At 43.7% G+C, this 5,990-nt stretch overlaps 1 pseudogene; it reads left to right on the forward strand.

The window, feature by feature from the left end:
- The first annotated feature begins 3,430 nt into the window (after positions 1–3,430).
- LOC142432619 (vomeronasal type-1 receptor 4-like) lies at positions 3,431–4,436 on the forward strand (annotated as a pseudogene).
- Positions 4,437–5,990: the final 1,554 nt, after the last annotated feature.

Raw genomic sequence — 5,990 nt, forward strand, 5'->3', positions numbered from 1 at the left:
ATGAGAAGCAGAGACGGTTTTGGCAGGGGAGTCTAGACTGAATAAGACAGAGAATAAAGGGAGAAACAGGTAATCTTTTGGTTAGGCGTCGAGTGACATACCTGCAATAACTAGTTTTTCTAAACTATAGACAAAAAGGGATGAGAAGAGGGATCTAGGAAATACAGAGCATCAGAGAGGAGTGGTGGAGCAGGCAGGGCCAGGCAGGGATCCTATGGGTCAGACCAGAAGGTACAAGGGTTCTTGCCCTTCTCCTGCAAGTGTGCATATCCATTGGCATTGAATCATGAGTGGTCACTGATATCTCGTTTCCATTATGGACACTGTATTATTTCTGGTGTCTATTGAAGAATCTGCAGCTATTTCTCCTGATTTCATTATGCTATGCATAACTTATATGATGTTGCAAATCGTGGATTGAAGAGGAGACCAGTTTGGGAAGGAAACATATGGAGGAACAGAGGCTCCAGAGACTCATATGTCAGACCTCAGCATTCCTGCTCCCTCTATGGAAGACCCCGTTTGTCTCCAGGATGCTGGACAAGAAGCCTCACCTGAATAATTCCATGGTCTCTTTGGAGAGAGTTACTGGAAACTTGTAATTGGTTTCGGTAATTAGCAACTGGGGAAACAAATTCCGGAGATGCTCTCATCTCCCCAGGCTTGCGCTGTCAATGCCCCTGGAGGTGAAACGATCAGCGCTGTGCAGTGAAGGAGCGAGGACACGGACTCAAATACCTGGACGCAGTGTCGGCCTGCCTCCCTGCCGCTGGCTCTGCGTGTGCTGACTTTCCCCTGAGCTCTCTGCGCCGCCAACGGGAGAAGCCAGGTGAGTGTTTTCTGTTCACTGAGAGGCAGAGTGCTGAGAGGAGGAGGTACTCGAAGGTCTGTGCAAGATCTGCTGGAAATAAGGACACTTTCCGGGGGAAACCTACCCAGTGCTCTACAAGGGGGAAGATAGAGTGCTGAGCTTGAGCTTGAGGGAAGCAGAGAGTTGGGGTCCGAGACCCTCCTCACTGCCTTAGGGCTCCTTATCTCATTGAGAGCCACCTAAAAATGCCTGGTGTTTAATTGTCATCATCAGGAAAGCTGAGTTTAAAGAACCCAAATTACCAAGTCTGAGACTTATCTCCTGTTGAGTAGGAAGAACTGGGAGGATTGCTAGAGGTGTGGGTGGAACATATTCCTATGTCAAATATAGAGGAAGGTCTATCTCTGTGATTGAAGAACACCTTCACAGAAGCTATGTATCAGAGTGGCTATGACTGGAGTAGAAATGCTGTCGCTAGTTCTGGGGTGTGCTTCATTAATTAGACAGTACTCAGGCCTGTCGTGAAAACATCAGCAGTCTGCTGATTGGGGGAGACTGCTTTCTCCCCTTCAAATGAGGGAACTAGCATTGAGGGAAAAGATAACTGGATACTCACAGCATCTGTCAAGCTGAAAATACATTTCTGTGCTCTTCTCCCTGGTGTGAAACTATTTCAGCATAAAAATCCAATCATCATATGAATTTATGAATGCACAAAGTGTTATTGTTAGATATTTCAGCTTATATATATATTACACATTAATATCATCAACAAATTTCAATGAACGTCTACTATGATTGCTTATTCCCTGTATGATTTAATTGATGTGTGCGAGAAGTGAAACTAGCAAGGACTTTGCATTTACTCTCCATGATTTCTCTTCTTAGAGTGACTCACAACCCACAGTTCAAGGAACTGAATGTGACTAAATGTTCAATAATGCCTGGGATAGGTGTCGCTTCCTGCTTAAAAGCAGAAGAATCTTTGTGCTTCCATCCGAATATCAAGCTGCATCCCAATTGCTGGTGTCTTCTGGGAAAATTTAGTCTACATGTTAATGGCAGTTTGTATTGAGTTTTCACCCCAGCAGTGGTGAAACCTGATTATTTGAAGGTTCTTAACAGCTTCCTGAGTGGCACAAATGACTCGCTCTCAGGGCCTCATGTAGGGGTTGCCCGGGTGAAACCAGGCAGTGCTAAAGAAGGAGGGTGAGCTGCTTTTGGAAAGTGGCAGCCAAGCACACACCTGAGAAACAGCGCCACCCCGAAACACCCAGGCTTGCAGTGCGTCCATATGAGCTTCCTGGATATGGTCCTGGTGTTTTGGAAGGAATGCTGAAGTCAGTCATTTGTGGAGCTGTGGTTGGAAGCATAGACATAATTCCCAGCCATAGTAAAGGTCAGGCTGCTGTGTCTGTAATAGGCACAGGGTGAATGTGCTGGGGAGGAATGCTGATGATTGCTGGGATACAATGATTTCTCTAACTGTGCATATAGGAGGGATCACTGGGCACAGGATTTGCCTCTCTACTGGGTCCCTAAGTCGTCTGAAAATAAGGGGCCACTGACATCCGGGTGGAGGTCGGGCAAGGTCCTGTTATCATCATGAGGCTCCGAGGGAGCTGTGAGGCTCCTGTGAATAAGTGATACTGCCTCAGGTTGAAAACAAGGTCTAGGAGGCAGCTTCTACTTTAAGGCATAAAAATGCATTTAAAAAGAGTTTATGCTTTCAGATTTCCCTGAGCATCTCTGTCTTACAGTTTAACAGCTTCCACGGGTCTCGGCTCACGTTTGAGTAGTTTTCCTTAACCCAGATAATAAAGAAGGGCATCATTTGAAATCAGTGCTAACGTGCTTCTACCATCCACTCTCGTTTCCCATCAGCAGTCAATGCCGGTGTTTCACAGCTGAAATCACTATCATTCCTTGTGAGAGTTTCCCTCCTATTTTTGTTCTTGGAGTAAAATGAGAATAGTCTCTGCCCCGTCATCCATTCTTTCCCTCACCAACCTGTCCAAGCGCAGCTCTCTCTGGTACAGCGCTCACTGCAAGCTCCTGCTCGGAATATGGTGTCTGACGCTCTATGGGCTCTGCATATTGGTCTAGAGAATAAATATTGATAAATGAATGGAAACTCTTAACAATCACACGATGCAACAAAGGATTATAATTTAAGTGAAAGCCGTAAACCACAGCTACATATGTATCCAATCTCCCTGAAGAACACGGCTGATTCTCTATGGAGAAGCAGGGTGGTTAAATGTATGATCTTTGTTACCAGCCAGTTGGCCTCAGTCATCTGTTTGTCTCTAACTAGAAGGTAACTTTAAATACATGTCCTTACATCGCTGTCAAAACCCCAACCTGCTTTATGATGTATGTAACAGAGCTTTCTGCCTCCTACGTCTGTGCAGGATCAAGCACATGCATGGTTTCCAACGGAGTGGTTGCTACATGGTAAGTGCTCCTTAAAGTTTATTATTATTATTGTTGTTGTTTATTATTCAATTTGAGGAGAAGAAAAAATTAAGCCAATCTTTCCAAGTGAGAATTGATGGTAGGCCCCTGCCTTCACAGGGGATTTTCTTTGGCGGTACAAATGTGACCCGAGCCTCCTCTTCCCATGCAGGACCCTCTGACTCCGCAGACTAACGTGATTCCATGGGCACTCAGGATGCTCTCCAGAGAACTGGCAATGGCGATGATCCTCTTGGCGCAGACTACACTTGGCAGCCTGGGCAATATTTTTCTTCTTTTCCATTATGTCTCCCTTTCATTTATTAAGTACAGGTTAAGGTCCATAGACTTGATTTTCAAGCATCTGACAATAGCCAACGTCTTGGTTAATCTCTCTAGAGGAATCCCCCAGACAATGGCAGCATTTGGATGGAAAGATTTCCCCAGCGATGTCGGATGCAAGCTGTTGTTCTATGTTCACAGAGTGGGCAGAGGAGTGTCCCTTGGCACCACGTGCCTCTTGAGTATCTTCCAGGTGATCATCATCAGCCCTGGTGACGCCAGGTGGGCAGAGCTGAAGGTGAAAGCTCCCAAGTACATTGGTTTTTCCTTATTCCTCTGCTGGACCCTTCATATGCTGGCAAACATTATGGTTGCCATGCACATGACTAGCATTTGGGGCAATGACACCATCACACAGAAAAAGGATTTTGTTTACTGTCATGCTATATCCCAGAACATAACAAAACACTCAATGTTTGCACCTTTGATGACCTGCCCAGATGCTTTGGGCTTAGGGCTCATGATCTGGGCCAGCAGCTCCATGGTCTTCATCCTGTACAGACACAAGCAGCGGCTCCAACACATCCACAGGAACAAGGTCTCCCCTGGGTCCACTCCTGAGACCAGAGCCACACGGATCATCCTGGTCTTTGTAAGCACCATTGTTTCTTCTTATGCCCTCTCTTGCGTCTTTCAAGTGTGTGTGGCTCTTTTAAGACATCCAGGCTGGTGGATCATGAACTTATGTGTACTAACTTCTTCCTGCTTCCCTACTGTCAGCCCCTTTCTCCTCCTCAGCAGTAAGTCCAGTGTGCCCAGACTCTGCTGGGCTTGCATGACACAGAGGACAACTCCTAACCTTTCCAAAAATGTACACAGTGTGTGATAACTCATACTGTGAGTTGCTCATTTATTCATCACGCAGAATCCAAGAACATGCAAAACAAGCCTATGACAGGAAATGAAAGACGCATGTAAGAAAATATTTGTGTATGCGTAAATGTGTACATGGAGGTTTGTACGCACACATCAGAATATGTGTATAATTCATCAACAAATAAGTTGAAAAATTGCACACGAGAAGTGTATAAGAAATACTATGATAACGATAAAGAGAATTAATATTTAAATCAAATTTTAAAATTTTGTTTTGTCATTTTGGTCAGTTTTTCTCTTTTCTTTGATTTTCTGCACATGAAATCCAGAGTAGATAAATGTATAGAGATAGTAAGTGGATGATTCATTACCTAGGGGCATGTCAGGGGAGGTTGGGGGTAGAAATGGGGAGCTCACAACAGTGTGCACAAGAAGAAAGGGTTTTGAAGTCGTGGTGATGATTGCTCAACTCTTCATATTAGGATTGAATGGTTAAATTAAGAGGGGTAACATTCCTCCACCCCCCCCCCCCAACCCCTAAAAAAAACCACCGTTAAATGAGCGGAGCTTTCTTAGTATAACTTTTCCCCACAAGGTAACTGTCAAGCTTCTCTCTCTGAGCTCGTGCACCCATTGACACCACTTGGAGAAGTTTTCTCTGTTCAAAGTGAATTTTTTCATGAAAGCAGTTTCTCTAGAATCTTGTTCTATATGATGGCCAATGTAAGGAAAACAATAAGCCACTTTGAGATGCTGTTTTCTGCTTGGAAAACATGGCACAGAAATGGTTGTGAAGTCAAATACAGCTTACGAAGACAACGCTATGGGGAAAACTCAAGTGTGTGAGTGTTTTTCTCATGCCAAAAAGGTGAGATGTCAATTGATGACAAACTTGGATCTGGACGTCTGTCAGCTTCATTTACGGATGAAAATGTAGACCAAACATGTGTACTTGTGCTGCAGGACTGACGATGAACCATCGAAGAGATGGTGAAGTTATCTTGGCTATATTGGTACTTGGTCCAGCTAATTATAACACTAGATTTGGGAAGGATAAAAATCACTGTGAAAAATTTTTTTGGTTTTGTTTATTAAATAAGAGTTGTGTCATACAGTATTTGTCCTTTTGTGGTTGAATAATTTTACTTTACTCTTGTAATATTAGTAATGCTGGGCAATTCAAACATTTGGATTTTTTCCAGGTAGCTGTCGTCTCAATTTGGGGGCGTAGACTAGTGAATGCTTCCAGAGCTTTGTGAGTTTGCGTACACATTTCAATAGGTATGCTGTCCATTCCTGGAGTCTTGCTTTATTTTCCAATGCCTTTCAGTGCAGTTTGTATTTCTTCAATATCCTTGTGTTTTTCATCATATGCTGCCTCTTGGAACTGTTGAACATCAATCAATTCTTTTGGTAAAATGGCTTAGTTCTTTTTTCTATCTTTTTGGATGCTTCTTGCATCATCCTATAGTTTGCACATTGAATTCTTCTTTATTGCCACATGAGGCCTGTTTTTTTTTTTTCTTCTTCGTCAATTTTTTTTTTCTCAGTTTGAGAACCTGAG

This window comes from Tenrec ecaudatus, chromosome 18 (genome assembly GCF_050624435.1).
Source record: "Tenrec ecaudatus isolate mTenEca1 chromosome 18, mTenEca1.hap1, whole genome shotgun sequence".
In the NCBI taxonomy this organism is placed as follows: Eukaryota; Metazoa; Chordata; class Mammalia; order Afrosoricida; family Tenrecidae; genus Tenrec; species Tenrec ecaudatus.